This window comes from Ostrea edulis, chromosome 2, assembly GCF_947568905.1.
Source record: "Ostrea edulis chromosome 2, xbOstEdul1.1, whole genome shotgun sequence".
Taxonomy (NCBI): domain Eukaryota; kingdom Metazoa; phylum Mollusca; class Bivalvia; order Ostreida; family Ostreidae; genus Ostrea; species Ostrea edulis.
The window spans coordinates 97,765,593-97,784,083 of NC_079165.1; the positions used below are offsets into that span (position 1 = coordinate 97,765,593).

At 34.9% G+C, this 18,491-nt stretch overlaps 1 long non-coding RNA gene across 1 annotated transcript; it reads left to right on the forward strand.

Moving 5' to 3' along the window:
- The first annotated feature begins 1,429 nt into the window (after positions 1 to 1,429).
- On the forward strand, positions 1,430 to 10,556 carry LOC125681043 (uncharacterized). The gene is made up of 3 exons (XR_007372140.2): positions 1,430 to 1,514; positions 5,051 to 5,146; positions 9,992 to 10,556. It is a non-coding gene; the product is annotated as an uncharacterized LOC125681043 (long non-coding RNA).
- The last annotated feature ends 7,935 nt before the right edge of the window (positions 10,557 to 18,491 follow it).

An 18,491-nucleotide genomic window follows, 5' to 3' on the forward strand; every position in this document is an offset into this window, starting at 1 on the left:
CCGATCATATGCCTAAATTTTGCAGCCCTTCAATGGCAATGGTTACGTCTCCATATGAGTGATCAATTCTCGACCGGGACGTTAAACAATATACAATCAATCAATTTCTCTAAATATCGATAACTCAGAAAAGTCATAAAACTCTTCAACTTGCACAAACAGCATCGATATAGAATTTGAAATGCAAATTTCTTAGATTTGTAGATGAAATTAACACCACAGTAAAATTCATTAATCTAAGAGAACCCCCCCCCCCAACCAAAATCCCCCACCAAAACCCAGGTGTAGGGTATAAGGGGGTACGTACAAAATGAATCATATTCTTTAAAGGAACACAATATTGCAAATAGTTCCTGCTGACAATGGGTCAGTCATTAAATGTATCCAATCATGATAGTTAGAGAGAAGGCTAACTCCTGCTACCCAATCCCATTCAGAATGGAATAAAGTATTTGATGAATTAATGTATGCAACGTAACAAGTATGTTTTGTCGATATGTCATATTTCTCGATAAATACACTGACTTGTCAACTTCGTGTAAACATTCTAGTGCATAAAAAGAAATAATTACAAAGTGTCTGTACGTCTCATTCGATGATTTTCCACTCATAAAGATAAGTGACATCCGCAATTGTATAGCAGATAGATATAGTGAAATCTCGTTAAACCATTCATGTCCTCACTAATTAGATGACGAGTCATTCTTTCTAGTTCATTCACGCTGATTTGTTTTACAAATCAATGATGTCATAACCTAAAATAATGAAATGTATAGAAATATGCATAGCATTGAATCTTAAGCATTTAATTTTTGCATTAAGCATGAGAGGATACAAAGTTGTACCGCGCCACGGTGTTTGTTTTGGAATTATAGATTAGGTAAATCATCAGTTGTGTCACGTCTATCTTATGCTACGACAGTTTTTATATAAATGTTAATTTGATCTCAATATGACACACAGAATGGGCAAAATTGATATAAATGCATTTACTTTCAACTTAATTATCAACATTAAATACATGAAAGAAATTTCAAGTAATATTGTACAGTCGATGCTTATTCAGAGTGCTCAAAGGAGTAAATCAGCCCACACAGAACCTTTCCTAAAGTATCCATAAAAAATCACTGCGCGGCGTTTTTGTGGCGAGAAAGGAAGATTGAACATATATCTACCTGCATACGTAGTTCAACTCCCTTAGTGTATGACGTGCTGTTACATTTTGTAGCCATACATTTTGTGATAACTTGGAAACAGCAACGGTTTCTCTTGTACATGTATATGTTTATAAATCTGACACTCAATTGAATTTCCACTTAGCTATCGTGAAATTGATACTAATGGGATTTGCGAACATTACTACTCTTTTAAATTTTGACAGTTTCTCGCTCCTCACAATAATATTAATACAATATTTTTTATTTAATCAGGCGTATGCAGTGATGGACAGAGAATGGTTTTTCCAGAGAGATATCCCGAATTTAAATCACCAAATCAGCATTCAAACGCAACTGGTAAGTAGAATGAAATGATATGTATAAAATATATGGTTTGATTCAGTTTCAGACGTCTTAGCTAATGTAAGTCAGGGGATGTGTATGTCAGTTAGTCTGCCTGTTCTTGCGTCTTTAGTTTTCATTTTCGACATCTGTATCACACAGTCACTCTCCCTCGATGTGTTTGACATACACATTTTGGTTTTGTCTTAATACATTTAAGGTTTATAAGCTGCCCTTTTTGGTATTTTTCAGGTATTTCTAATCTCAGATATTTATATTTTGATATCAAACATAAAATTTTGTATTCTACAATGTAAAACGTATACGGTACCAATTTGGATGCACCAGATGCGCATTTCGACAAATAATGTCTCTTCTCTTAAACATCAAATATTACGTTTTAGAATGGAAAAAAAAGTCAGATATCACGAGAGATTTTATCCATATTTCTTGTTGTCAGAAGTAGAACATACAAAATTTCATAAAATATCCATGTATCTACTTTCGATTTCTCTGAATATTGATAATTCAATAAAGCCACAAAACCCGTCAACTCGTACGAACAGTCTCTATCTTTCAAATTCGATAACTTTTCACGTATAAAGATAAAGAAACATCCACAGCTGTTGGTGAAAAGTCACTTTTACAAATATGCTCTGTTAAGTAGTGATGTAGTAGGTTTTAGTTGTAAAAATGAAATATATCATCATCGTGCTTAAGGGCGTAAAGTCCGAGTTATTCATCGTGTCAATGTCTACCATAACACGGAACATTGATTTTCCAGATAATATAGGTTGGACGCTTCGCCGGGATCAATAATCGAACCCATGATCCTCCGGCTGCGAAGCGAGAGTTTAAAATATTAGGATATCGGGACTGGTTAGATGTCTTTATTTTTTGGTGAAATACCGCCCCCCCCCCCTTGAATGACCTAGATTCAAACAATTTCTTCAATAAAGTTTCATGGGAACTTGGTTTGCTTTGGTTTGGTGTATACATAATTCATGTCTGGATATTGCTTGCGATATTTGACTGAATAGTACATGTTCGAAATTATAGATAATTAATGTTCAATTTGATGCAACTATACAATTATATATATATATATATATATATATATATATATATATATATATATATATACTGTCACATTATCAAATTAGAGAGAATTCTCGCACACCAAGGTCTCAATCTACATGTATTCTTTGCCAAACCTCAGCAGCAACCTAATCAGTTTTATGAAATTTGACAAACGCAATAAATAGAAACAAATAGACAAGTTAAATACTGAGTCTTAAAAAACGTAAACGGAAATTCAAGCAAATATTTCAAATTCTGGTATAGGAGAACGAGTAGAGGGTTCCTGTCAACTTCCTGATAGTTTTCTTAACACGTATTCCTAGCGTTCAAGTAATCACTAACATGCCATACAATTGTAAATTCTTAAGGCCGCTCACTACACCCAGAAATAGTTTCTCAAATCAGTACGAATTGATTTAATCATAAAAGATATGATGAAAAAGAACTTGATACATTGTCAGAATGGGTTAAAAGCATAAGAGGAATATCAAAATCCCGCATTCGACATATGAAAACAAAAGTACGTACCATCTATCCTTCTGTGTTTAGTAAATCAGAAGTGATAAAAGAATTAGATAGGTTACATAAGGAATATGTTTTGGTTCCAGCTGACAAAGCTAGTAACAACATTGTCTTTGTTTGTAAGGCTCATTATTACAACTGTATTTTCAACGGACTTGGCATTAATTCCACTTTTGGTAATCGTACTTACTCCAACTGCCCTTTCAAAAGAAGAAATTCTTCAAAACCATGCTTCAGTTTTAGACACATTTAACATCCCAGTCAATGGGTCGATTGAATATGAGTTACCGTACCTATACTGGATTCCTAAACTGTATAAAAACCCTTACAAACAAAGATACATTGCTGGATCCAGTAAGTGCTCTACCAAGCTCCTATCTTTGCTCCTCACGAAAATATTAACAGCTGTGAAGGTGAAACTTCAAACTTACTGTGCGACTACATATGCCAGAAGTGGTGTTAACCAAATGTGGATTGTAAAAATTTTTAAAGAACTTTTAGTAAACTTGAAATCGCAGAATTTTTCCCGAATCAATAACATTAAAACCTATGACTTTTCAACACTATACACGACCATTCCTCACGATAAATTAAAGACCAGACTTTTTGATATCATAGACAGTTGCTTCTTCAACAAAAATGGGAAACGGAAATATTCATATCTAGTGATCAGTCATTCAAAACCTTACTTTGTTAAACACCACTGTGATTCCACGCAAAAGTACTCTGAAATTGAAATAAAAATATGCTAGAGTTCCTCATTGACAATATCTTCGTGGTCTTTGGTGATCAGGTCTTCCAACAGTTTGTTGGAATTCCCATGGACACGAATTGTGCTCCTTTGTTAGCTGACCTGTTTCTATATTCATATGAAGCAGAATTTATTCAAAAACTTGTACGTGAGAAGAAAAAATATATCGCTGTGGCCTTGAATTCGACATTTTGATATATCGATGACATTTTGTTTATTAGCAATAACAACTTTCATTCATATGTCGATTTGATATATCCCTGTGAGCTCGAAATAAAGGACACCACAGAGTCGTCCACTTCTGCTTCATACTTAGATATTTTATTGAAAGTAGACATTAACGGCAAACTGAAAACTCAACTGTATGACAAACGGGATGATTTCAGCTTCTCCATCGTCAACTTCCCATATATATGTAGCAAAATTCCATTATCACCTGCATATGGTGTTTATATATCTCAACTGATTCGATATGCAAGAGCTTGTTCTGCGTATAGTCAGTTTTTTAATCGAGGTAAGCTACTGACAAACAAGTTGATGGTACAGGGATTTCAACAGTCTCGATTGAAGTCAGCATTTTGCAAATTCTATGGTCGTTATAACGATATAGTTCGTCAATACAACCAATCATTGGGTCAATGCTGTCTGACGTGATTCATACCGACTGTTAAGCCGTTCTTGGCACACTGGTTTTGACTGCGGATAACTCCGTTTACCTGATCAGGATATAGGGCTCACGGCGGGTGTGACCGGTCAACAGGGGATGCTTACTCCTCCTAGGCACCTGATCCTATCTCTGGTGTGTCCAGGGGTCCGTATTTGCCCAACTATCTATTTTGTATGGATTGTAGGAGTTATGAGATTGATCACTGTTCGTTATCTTCACCTTGCATATACAATAAGTATATATGCCAAAGAGGCAAAAAATATATATTCAAATTTGGATAAAAACATGATTTTCAAATTTTTTTTTATTTCAACACATATGAATAAAAGATTCTGGGGGATTTGAACTTGAGATCTGTGGTTCACCAGCCCAATGCTTTAACCACTGAGCTACGATGATAGACAAACAAATCGATCGATCCAAATAATTTTACAAAACATTTAAATCGCCATCTTGTGACGTGGTGTCATACATAGTATAAGCTTTAGTGTAGTGAGCAACCCTAAATGCTCTGTAACGTACTCTTTACAGCAAAAGCAGTTAACAAAGAAAACAGTTTACAGAGCACAGAACGTGAACGTGAGATGAGAAAGGAGCGCCTGAAGGAGTACAATACCAGAATAGAAAGTATGTATTGAAAAAATACAGGTGGTTGTATTGAATTGCTAAACCATTAAATAAACAACCACATGCATACTGTACACTTCCAGGAGCACTGGTTGGGTTTTTCAAATCGTGATGAAAATTGTTTTAAAATGTATATTCAATTCTAGCTAAGTGTCACTAGCTTTTTGGGAAAATCTGCACAATAAAGTAGTTGACCAATTTCAACCTAACCGACAAAACTCATCTTAAAACTGCTACAAATTCCACGAAACCCCTGTCTATATGTCTCTTGATAAAGACGCGAGTTGCGTCGAAAATTTGAAGTTTAAATGATCAACAGTGATGTGGCCTTGTCAGTGCCTTAATAACAACAGTGACGTGGCCTTGTTAATGCTTTATGAATTTCTTTTGGCCTTGTGTCTTTTTTTTTTTTTAAATTCGACACTTTAAGAAATTAGGGTGTATATAGGTCTTGTTATGAGGACTTTGTCCACAAAATATGAAAGCCTTACTTTGAATTATTCAGAAGATATTACCCACGTTAATATGATTAAACTAGGTCAAACTCCAAGGTCAAAGTCAGAAGGTCAAATGCTTTTGTAACAAAATAGAAGGGTATTGTTACAAGAAATGCAGCTATGAAATATTAGAGCCCTATAACTCGACCATTCAACACTTGTGAGCAATGAAAAAGTTTTGAACAGAATGACAGACACTGATACAGGACAAACACATTATGCCCCTTGATCTTCGATATCGAGGGCATTGAAATGTTCAATTCTGTTATGGACGATTTCTATAGCTATTTAAAACCTGTTTTAAAAGTAATCTTAGATTTCGGGAACAAGAGATAATTAAGTTACCTCGTTATAACGAGTTATTTATCTCGTTCTAACGCGTTCGGTAATGTCGAGATAATCATTTCGTTATACAATATAATTGTATTTTATTGTTGTTTTAATGTAAAGTGCTTAGAGTATTATATAATGCGCTATATAAATACTGTAAATAATAAATAATAATAATAATAATATTTAGTTTCAATCTAGTATCAATAATATTAAAGAAGATATTATTTTTAAAGACGTTTTACACATATACACTATATAATACTAAGGTTTGGTCTCACCCTGGAGTCAGAACCTCTATCCCGGGGATCATGAAATTTACAATTTTTATAGAATCCTTCTTATTCGACATCACTATGCATTAGGTATCCCCTTCCCAGAAGGAGACATATTGTTTTAGTGTGAATTCTTCTTCCGCTTCTTCTCATACAAAGTTTTGTTTTTCCGGGCCATAATTTTTTTGTCTTTTGACATTTGCCTTTAATATTTGGTATATGGCTATACCATGAGAATACAGTGTGTCGCGTACCATTTTTCATGACCTTTGACCTTGACCTATTATGTAAAGGTCAATCAATAGACTTTTTGGGGCATTTTTATGTCCGGACCATAACTTTTTTATTGTGTCGCCTGCGTTACACGCAGTGGCGACATATAGGGATCACTATCCGTCGTCTTGCGTCGTCCTGCGTCGTCGTCTGGCGTCGTCGTTGTCACAAAAAATTTCTGTCACAGTTTTCTCAAGAACCACATGGGGCAACTCCCTGATATTTGGCACAGAGCATCAGTGTGGCCAACTGTATTGTGTAAGACATTTTCGAATCTGTCGCTTATCAACTTCCTGTTTGCCGGGACTTAGAATTTTTTACAGCAAAAAATTTTTTTGCTGAAGATTTTATTTTCTGATTAACTGAAGGACAGTATTTTTATGTACAAAAGGACAGTATTTGTAATTCCCATACTGAAGGACAGTATATGTGATTTCAGAACAGCACTAATTATGATTTTTCTTGAGAAACAGTAAATTGGATATATAAAAAGACAACAAGACTAAGCAGTAAACTCAACAGATAATTACTTATGGTTATTACCATTGTCTTGAAGAGCACAGTAACAGGTTGATACTTATTTTCAAACATATGTTTTCATTCAGTCTACATTTAATAAATGTCTTAATTTCAAACAGATTCTCCCAAAAATTTCATTCCATAATAATGTCTCATCTTTCAATTTCAATTAAGTTATCGTTAAAGAATGTTTAGTAATTCTCAAAACCTTTAAAAGGAGTATTAAACTGACAAAAACCATTTGAATAATTTACTTTTTCAACATTATACGTGATATATTACATATAGAATCAACTAGCAGGCGACACATGTCTTCCGGGGAAGACTTAATACTGCGTCTTTTGACATAGGCCTTTAATATTTGGTATGTGGGTATATCATGATAAGACAGTATGTCAGTGTCATTTTGATGACCTTTGGCCATTTATTTAAAGGTCAAATAGATTTTGGGGGATAGGCCTTTGATATTTGGTATGTGGGTATACCATGATAAGACAGAGTGTCGCAGAGTGTCGCGTGCCATTTTTTGATGACCTTTGATTTTGACCTTTGATGTAAATGACAAATAATAAAAATTTTAGAACAATTTTTTGGCTGGACCATAAGTTTTTGTCTTTTGACATAGGCCTTTGATATTTGGTATGCTGGGAAGCTTAATTTACTATCATATGTTCACAACACTGTTCCTTGTTTGAGGCTCGTATACATATAGGCGAATGTTATGTCTTAATTTTCCACTTTAAAGACGATCCCTAATTTTTTTGTTAAAACTATGGAAAATGGAAGGAGAGGGGATCATTTTAGTGTGCTAAAACAATTCTTCCTAGTTTAGTTTTTCTTACACATGTGCGATTGCAGAGAAGATTTTTGAAAATTCATCAATTTTTAGCAGTATTTGCCCTAACGAATTAATCCTGAATTTTACAATGTTTGTCCCCCTTGTCTTAGCAATGCTTCATACCAAATTTGAAAGGAATTGGAATTATACTTATCAAGGAGAAGTTACAAATTGTTCACACATTTGATAGCTGACCATTTTGGTCCCACCATTCTACCAAAACCCCTACCCCTTGTATCATCAAATTTACAATTTTGGCAAACTTTCTAAAGATCCATCTAGTTTCAATTTAGTATTAATAGCACTAAAGAAGATGTTATTTAAGTGTTTTACACATAAACACTATATACCAAGTTTGGCCCCGCCCTGGGGTCAGAACCTCTACCCCGGGGATTATGAATTTTGCAATTTTGGTAGAGGCCTAGCAGTTTTACATCAATAATCAGTTAGTTTGTCTTACACTTTGCAGTTGTAGGGAAGATTGTTTAGAATTGGTCAATTTTGGCAGTTTTTGCCCCAGGGGTGCAGGAGTCCTGAAATGTACAATATATGTCCCTCTTGTCCCAAAGATGCTTTATACCAAATTTGAAAACAATTTGAATAGTAGCTATAAAGAATTAAAAATATTAAATTGTTAACGGACGACGCACGACGACAACCAATTGCAATAAGTCACCCGAGATTACTCAGGTGACCTAAAAACTGGTTAAAATAACAACAGTTGGTTTCATCAATAAAAAGTAACACGGATATATTCGTATTTCGTGATCAGTCATATAAAAATTACTTTGTTAAACACAAGTATGATTCACCGAAGCAGGTATTAAAAAGATACCTGGGTTCCTCATTGATAATATCTATGTGGTCTTTGTTGATTAAGTCTTCCAACAATCTGTAATAATATCCTTGGGCACGAATTGTACTCTTTTATTAGCCGACCTGTTTTTCTATACTTTTGAGGCAAATTTTTTTTCCAAAAGTTTCTACATAAGAAGGAAAAATTTCTTGCTGTGGCCTTAACTAAAGATGAACATTGTAGATACATCGACGACGTTTTATCTATTGACACTGTGTATTTTCATTCATAAGTCGATTCCATATATCCCTGTGAACTTGAACGTGAAATAAAAGATACCAGTCTTTCATATCTGCTTCATATTTAGATATTTTATTGAAAATCAACGACAGACTGACAACTTAACTTTATGGTCAATGGAATGCTTTTTGATTAGCTTCTCCATCGTTAACTCTCTCTCTCTCTCTCTCTCTCTCTCTCTCTCTCTCTCTCTCTCTCTGTATATATATATATAAGTAACAATATTCCATTATCACCTGCATATGATATTTATATCCTCAACTAATTCGATACGCGCGAGAATGTTTTGTGTATCATAAATTTTCAAATCGAGGCAAGCTTCTGATAAATAAGTTCATGATACAGAGGTTTCAACAGTCTCGTTTGAAGTCAGCATTTTGAAATCCTATGGTCGTTATAATGATCTTATTTGCAAATACAATCTGTCAGTAGGTCGAATGTTGCCCGACATGTATCAGTATAGAGTTATTGCCTTTGAGAACATTTTCAATGTAGATAATCAACTATTTGTAAGAAAAGTAAACGTTTTCAGAATCGAAAAGTTTGCCAAAGTTTATTTTATTCTACTCATTGAATAAAATTCTCTATTCTAACAAAAATATGTGTTTCTATAATATACAAAGATTTTGCAAAGCCCTATGACATTTTATAAGGATGGAGTACCTTAATGTATAAACAGTCTCTTCTAATAACATTTCATGATAATCCTCTCTAGTAAAACTTATGATTCAAAAGGTATTCATAGGACTATAAAAGTAATGCGACATGGTAATGGGCGTAATTTATTTGTTTGCTCTGTTCATACCAGCAACATTTTCAACAAATGATGATTTTAATTTCTAGGTTTTAAACTATTTCTCCAACCAACTCAGCGCAATAATTATCTTGACTTCAAAATGACTTCGATGACTCGGAATTGAATTTCTGTGCAAATACAAAAGAAAGAAATATATGAATTGAAAAACTTTACTAATAGGTAATTTCCTTTGTTTTCACTTCTTATCTATTCTTTTACAGTGTGGAAACGGGACAAAGAAGGCATTTATCCTGACAATTCCAAACAGATGAAGAACTCATGGTGAAGAAATTTCATCACTTTTCCTCTCGTAAAATAAGATTTGGAGTATGCAGAAATCAAAATTGTGTGTCTAGATGTTTGAATATGTGTATATATGTCTGTCCATTTTGCAGCCCACGAGTCAATACTTGGTCTAGTATAATACGGTACTTTATTGCAATAGTGGTAGGATTATTTTTCACAGTTAATTCATTTACTTAATTATATCTATATATAGCAAACCTTTGGTCACATATAGACTATCAGTTTATTCAGTTGTTAAATCCAGGCACAAATACTTGAAACAATTTCATCAAACACATCTAAACAACTATAGGTTTGGCGTCATAGGACCACATATTACATTAAACCTACATATTGTACTTATATGCAACACTCGATTAAAATCGAAAGGCTGATCCGAGTGGGCTAAGAATAAACATATCGTATGCGCGTGTCTGATCCCAGGAGTGAAAGTACAGAACATTGTCTGCGTTGAATCCAGCAGCCATAAAAATTATAATCTTGATCCTAGAGTTTTGTTACTTTTTATGTTGTTATACGTATTCGGTAATTTTCCACTCATATAGAGACGTCACCAGTTGAAGGTGAAGAACCGCAAATGTTTACCTATACAGGGAACTCAATTTGAGGAATTCAATTTGAGCAATGAGGATTCTTTATCGTGCCAACATTTACAGTGCCATAGGAGCTACGTTTTTCAGGTCATATACGAAAGAGACATTATTATTTCTATTGCTAGACGCGTTTAAGATCATATACGAAAGACCCGTGCCTTTCACTTTTGATTCCATGCGCTTGGCGAAGGAAAAGTCAAGTGCCGCCCTGCAATAATATTTTGAAACGCGGTTCACAGTTCACTTTTCGCAATTTAGCAGTTCAACGTAAAAAAAAATCAGACTGGAATTTTAAGGATAAGTGTACATTTTAACTGGTCTGAGTAACTCCCGCCACTGTGAAAAAATAGTGATGGTTCTATCTCTGGCTACGGGGATCCCCTTCGATATTCATTCATAATACATTACATTTATTGAATAAACATCGGGTTAGGAAACATGGAAGACCCCTATCCCGGGGCCTGAAATTTTAATGGTAACATATTAGTGGTAAACTCCTACAACTGTGAAAAAATAGTGATGATGCTCTCTCTGGTTGTGGAGATCCACCTCTCTAATTCTATGCATATCATATAACTGTAAGTAATTAAACGTCGGATTCGGAAACATCGAAGGCCCCGGGGCCTGAAATCTTTAGGGTAGGATTATAGTGGTCCCCTAACATAGTTGTGTAAAAATGATGATGATAATTGCTTTTATTGTGGAGATCCCCCCCTCCAACTTTTATCAATAACACATTACTCTTGGTGAATAAACATCAGGCACAAAAACATCGATGAAGATCGCTACTTCGGGGCCTGAATTTTGGGGGTGGGGTGGGGGTGGGATGCTAGTGATTACCTTTAACATCTGTGAAAATCGTGACAACTCTTTCTGGTTCTGGAGATCCGCCTCTCAATTGTTTTATCACCAATACATTATATCTGATGAATAAACATCGGGTTCCGAAACATCGATGACCCCTACCACAGGGCCTGAAATTTTTAGGGTAGGGTGATAGTGGTAAACTCCCACCAATGCGAAAAACTGATAATGGTGTTGTCTTTAGTTTTGGGAATCTGCCCCTCTAATTTTGTAAAACATATATTCCACTTAAGGAAAAAACATTGAGTTCCGAAACATCAAAGACCCTTACTTCGGGTCCTGGAATTTTTAGGGTAGAGTTATAGCGATTGACTACCACCACTGTAAAAAAAAAAATAGTAATGGTACTATCTCAAATAGTGGAGATACGCCCATACATTTGTTTAAATTATTAATAACACACTACATTTAAAGAGTAAACATCAGGCTCGAAAATATCAAAGACCCCAACCGCGGGGCCTGATATTTTGGAAGAAAAGGTGGTAGTGGTCATCTCCGAATACTTTAAAGAAATGGTGATGGTGTTATCTCTGGTTCTGGAGATCCGCCTCTAAGTTTTAATCATAACGCATAACATTAGTGAATAAACATCGGGTTCATAAACACTGAAGACCTCTAACTCCGGACTCTGAATTTTTAAAGATAGGATGATAGTAAGCAATTCCAACTACTGTGAAGAATTGGTGATAGCAATTTGGAAGAATTGTTAAGTGGTCAACTCCCACCACTGTATACAAATGGCGATGGTACTCTCTCTAGTTTGGGAGATATTGCTCTCGAAGTTTTATTCATAATGCATTAGACTTAGTGAATAAACATCGGGCTCGGAAACATCGGAGGTATCAGTGGTCATCATCCATCACTGTGAAAAATGGTGGTGGTAGAAATAGTACTGGTTTTTATAATTGGCTAGTTATTATACATGTGATTGTTTTGGCCAATGGCAGACCCTGGCGATAATTTCATGTCGTTTTTCAGACCCCTTTAAGTATTCTGGCGTGAAATGTCCAGTGGGTACCTTAACGTATTTTCAAAAATGAAGTTTATTTCTTAAATGAAATCAATATGCAAGCATCCTTAAGAAATTGACATGTAGAATAAAGCTTTCGTACACTATAACCCACAGGACCTTGGTGGAATGGGGAGGGCGCTAAATGAAGAGTTTTAAAATTGTATAGGAGTAAATGTATATGGGGAAATACAATTTCTGTACGAAATCCTCTACTACAAGGGTACAAATGGTCAATATAATTTGCAAGCATCCTCATGCAGTGTATATTCACGTTTGCTCACATTATGACACATCGGTTCATAATGGGGTGATAGTAGGGGTTTAACATTTCACATTATGATATAAAGGATAGTTCTTTGAAAATCATTGATTTTTAAAAAAAAAACCATGATAGAATATGGCAAATTAATATGCGAAACCGATGTTTATTCACTACGTGTAGTATATTGTTGACAATAGGCCCACAGGCCTTATCGGCCAACTGAGTACTACGTGTAGTTAAAAGTATCACTACTCCCAAGGACTATGAAATCTAGAAAAACAAAATGTGTTTATGAAACACAAATGCCCCCGATAATGACCAATTCCAAAGATGACCAAGGTCACAAGGACAAACATCTTGGTACCAGTGGAAAGATCTCGCCACAAGAAATGCTCATGTGCAATATGAAAGCTCTAATATTTACCATTTAAAAGTTATGACCAATGTAAAAAAAAAATTAAAAGTAGGTCAAACTCTAAGGTCAACGTCACAAAGTCTGCTCTGAAAGGTCTTGTCACAAGGAATACTTATGTGAAATATCAAAGCTCTAGCACTCACTGTTCAAAAGTTATTAGCAAGGTTAAAGTTTAAGACAGAATGACAGAATTACAGACAGGACAAAAATAATACGCCCCCGATCTTCAATCTCGGAGGCATAAAAATCCTGTTCTAAATATCTAAGCTAAACTCTAATATTCAGCAACAGTATAAAAATGTGTTCTTATAACTTCAATACCCTCAAAAGTGCATACACTGATGATAATATAATATATCTTATATCTGTATTCAGGGTGAAATAATTCGCACTACACTGTAAACTAGAGACTCACAGTCCTTATCGGTTACATGAGTACTAGTGGAAACTTATCACTACTCCCAAGGGCTATGAGATCTAGAAAAAATTTCCTGCTCTAAATATCTAAGCTAAATGTTAACATTCAGCAAAAGTATAAAACAAGTGTTCTTACAACTTCAATGCCCTCATAAGTACACACACTGATGAAAGGCTTTACATAATATAATAGGTGTATTAACATGAAAACATTCGACTAATTTGGACCCATCCTAGAGTCAAACCCTTAGGTTGCGAAATTCACCATTTTTTGTACATCTTTTACTGCTATTCCTAAATATGCATTTAGATTTTATACGGTATCAGCAAACTTAAAGAAGTCCTTCAAATCATTAGAATAATTTGACACTACCCTGAAACTAAACCCTTACCCCCTAGAATCATGAAATTTACAATTTTGGCAAAGGACTGCCTACTCCTTCTAAATATCCATTTAGTATATCAAATTTAGCTCCACCCTTTGGTCAGAACCTCTACCCCTGGGATCCTGAAAGTTATAATTTTGGTAGAGGCTTTCCAGTTCTATATCACTATGAATTTAGCTTTTCTTAAAGATATGCAGATGTAAAGAAGAATTTTTTTTAATTTGTCAATTTTTGGTTGTTTTTGCCACATACCTAATCCAGGGGATACAGGAGTCCTGAAATTTACAATTTATGCCCCCCTTATCCCAAAGATGCTTCATACTAAATCTAAAAAGAATTGAAATGGTAGGTATCAAAAACAATTTAAAATCTTCTATTGTTCACGCATTTAATAACTGACCCTACCCCTGGGATCGGAAATAGTTACAATATTTGTAAAGGACTACCTCTTCTTTCTAAATATCTAGTTAGTTTTAATTCAGTATCAATAGCACCAAAGAAGATAATATTTACAATGTAAGTGTTTTATATATAAACACTATCTACTAAGTTTGGCCCCGCCCTGGGGTCAGAACCCATAACCCGGGGATCATTAAACTTACCAGTTTGGTAGAGGTATTCCTGTTCTACATCATTATGCATTTAGTTTTTCGTAAACATGTACGGTTGTAGAGAAGATTTTCAAAAATCGGTCAATTTTGGCCCCAACCCTAAGGTCCAAGTGGTGTAAGAGTCCTGATAATTACAATTTATGTTCCCCTCGTCCCAAAGATGCTTCATACCAAATTTGTAAAGAATTTGACTAGTAGTTATCAAGAAGTTTAAAATTTCTATTGTTCACACATTTAATATCTGATCATTTTGGCCTCACCCTAATATCAAAACCCTGGCCCCTGGGATCATCAAAGTTACAAATTTGGTAAAGGACTACCTGCTATTTCTAAATATTTATTTAGTTTCAATTTAGTATCAATAGCACTAAAGAAGATGTTATCTAAGTGTTTTACACAAACGCTATATACTCAGTTTGGCCCCACCCTAGGGTTGGAACCCCTACCCCGGGAATCAGGAAATTTGCAATTTCGGTAGAGGTTTTCCGGTTCCTGTGATGTTATGCACATAGCATGTACCACAGGTCCCAGGAGTCCTGAAATTTACAATTTATGTCCCCCTTGTCCCAAAGATACTTTTTACAAAACTTGAAAAGAATTGGAATAGTATTTATCAAGAAGTTAAAAATGTTCAATTGTTAACGCACGACGGACGACAACCAATTGGGTCCGTTTCACAAAAAGGTGTAAATTTATGGCGTAACTTAGGCCGAGTAACAAATTAACGCAATTTTGTTTAGGCCCGCCTAAATCGCTTTTCACGAAGGAGAGTAATACTGGGCGTAAACCCGAGATAGTACACCAGCCTAAGACCAGACTTTGAGCATGTGCAATTGCTATATCTTTTTTTGGTTTCGCGACTATATTAAAACATTTGGGGGGATAAAAATGGTTTTAAAAGCTCTAAAAGAATCATAAACGAATTTTGTTGAGAAATTAACGAAATATACTTACATATGTAATGTAATTGATAGATAATCCAATAGTTCATGATTGTTTAAATACATGTTACATGTATTAGAGGCACGTTATGTGCGTAACATCACAGGAACCGATCATTCTGTCTGTAATAATGATATTAGGAGTCCATACTATACCACCCCCTATTCAATGGGGAAAAAACTCAATTTCAATAGGGGTGGTATAGTACACATCAAATTTAAATCATTTTTGAAACGGAAATTTGAATTCCATTTTTCAATTACATCAGCAAAGGACCACCCAACGTAAAGAAGTATTAAGGAAATTATTGAATTGTGTTGTTTATTCTTCTGAAGATTACTGCACATTTCAATAAACTACAATACATGTATGTAGACTTTATCAAGCTATAACTGTATCTACTGTTTGGGGGAAAAGCCATGTATTAATATCACCTACAGTGTTGCTCTCTCTTATTAAAGTTTAAATTAATTCATTAATTGAACTATGTTATTATAAATCAGACCAGTAGCGGATTGAAGGGGGCCCCCCTAAAAAATTCAAATTTAAGGTAGTCCGTGGTCTCTTGCTTAGAAAAATGTAAATGATAAAAGAAACAATAATTTCCTCCACTCTCGGAGAAATAAATGACCAAAGCTTTTGATTTATTGAATTACTTTTATTGGGAGAACTTATATTTGTTCCAAAAACCATAAAAATTTGCGTCATTTTATTAATTTCATCTATAAAATAATGATTACATAGGAGACATATTTCAAGCCCTAAAAATATGTAAACTCCAGGAGCTTCAGGGGGGCTCAAGACGGCTCCACAGACCCCCTACCTCATAAAGTTACGCTCCTCTTCCTAACTGCAATTCCTAATTCCGATGTTTAATGTTGATACGCCTATTATTTAAAGCCTTTCATCAGTGTATGCACTTTTGAGGGCAGTGAAGTTTTAATATGACCAAAGCACCTTTGAGCAAAATCAGTAAAATAAAACATAATTTGATGAAATACAAGTGCTAGCATCGTCAATTCGAAAAAATAGGGATATTCTGTTGCAAAATTTTCTATTGATATCACTTTGGAGAAAAAGAAGGGAATCTGGATAGAAATCACCAAATAGTAAGTAGCCTAGTCTTTCAAGAGTTGAAATATACCAAACGTTCAGATGAATATCAAAGGAAAAAATGCTAAAACATTTGCTGTTGGAATTTAACCCCCATCCACCTCCACTTCCCCCAAAATTTAGAATAAGGACTCAATATATAGTCGTTACCCTCTTTTATATATTATCATAACTTGGAGGATATAAAAATTCAAATAATAGGTCTTTAGATGCAATATATTTTTTTCTTCTTCTAAATTTGGTTGATTGGAAGGAATAAATCTCTAGACGATCAACATTAATGTTCCTTGATTGTAAAATAGAATCATTCTAAAATATGCATGTAACGTATCACGTTCTATGATTTTGTATAAATGAAAGTCTGAATTTTCTTTTTAAAAAACGAAAGCTTCCAATATTATCATCAGATATGCATGTACAGCAGTCGCCCATAAGTTTGTTCCCAGAAACAGTTTTCACTATATATTTCATACAAAACAGCAATTTTTCAAATAGTAGGTGTGACCTTATTATTTTTTTTTTTTACAATAAATTAATGCAATGGTTTCCACTTTTAAGCAGAAGTTTTTGAAGTTTACAACGATAGGAATTAGATATTTCTGATATGGATTTTTTAAAAAATCAGAATCAATTTGAAAACCCTTTCTCTTCTTATCTGCTGCAGTCTGCGTTGCTTCAAAATCAACACCGTCACCATTATTCGTTTAGTTGTTTACAAACTGTTTTTACGCCCGACTAAGCTAACGTCTGGTCGTACGCCTTTTTGTGAAACGGGCTCTGAGTTTACTCAGATGACCTAATAAAATCTCCAGAGCCAGAGAGAGAGAGTACCAACACCATTTCTTACCCTCGAAATTTCAGGTCCCGGGGTAGGGGTCTTCGATGTTTTTGAACCCGATGTTTATTTACAAAATGAAATGTAATCATTAATAAAAATTGTAGGGGCGGATCTCAAGAACCACAGAGAGTACTATCACCATTTTCTCACAAAGATTAGAGCTGATCATTGATATCTTACATATAACCTAAAAAATGTCGTTCCCAAGGTACAAGTAGGAGTCTTCGATGTTTATTCACTAAGTGTAATGTATTGATAAAAATTGGAGGGACGGATCACCATAAGCAGAGAGTGCACTATAACCATTTCTTCACAGTGGTGGGAGTTGAACGCTAATAATTTCAAGCCCAAGGGTAGGGGTTTCGTTGTTTCTGAACCCGATGTTTATTTATTAAGTGTAATGTATTGATAAAAATTGGAGGGACGGATCACCATAAGCAGAGAGTGTACTATAACGATTTCTTCACAGTAGTGGGAGTTGAACGCTAACAATTTCAAGCTCAAGGGTAGGGGTTTCGTTGTTTCCGAACCCGATGTTTATTTATTAAGTGTAATGTATTAATGAAAATTGGAAGGGTGGATCTCCATAACGAGAGAGTGGTTGGAATTGACCCCTAATATACTACCCTCAAAATTGCGGCCCCAGGATATGAGTCTTTGACGTTTCCGGACCAGATGTTTATTGTCTAAGTGTAATGCATTAGGAATAGAAATTGGTGGGGGTCTGCACAACCAGAGAGGTACCATCTCCCCATTTTGTCAATGATGGGAGTTGACCACTTACACCCCATTCTTAAAATTCCAGTCTGGTTTTATTTTCTATGCAAATAAAATTTTGAATTGCGAACAGCGGTCTAGAATGCAGTTCATTATTGAATTGCGAATAGTGAACTGCGAACCGTGTTCCAAAATCTAATCACCCTCTATGTTGTACGATTAACCACGATGTATTTGTAACGTAT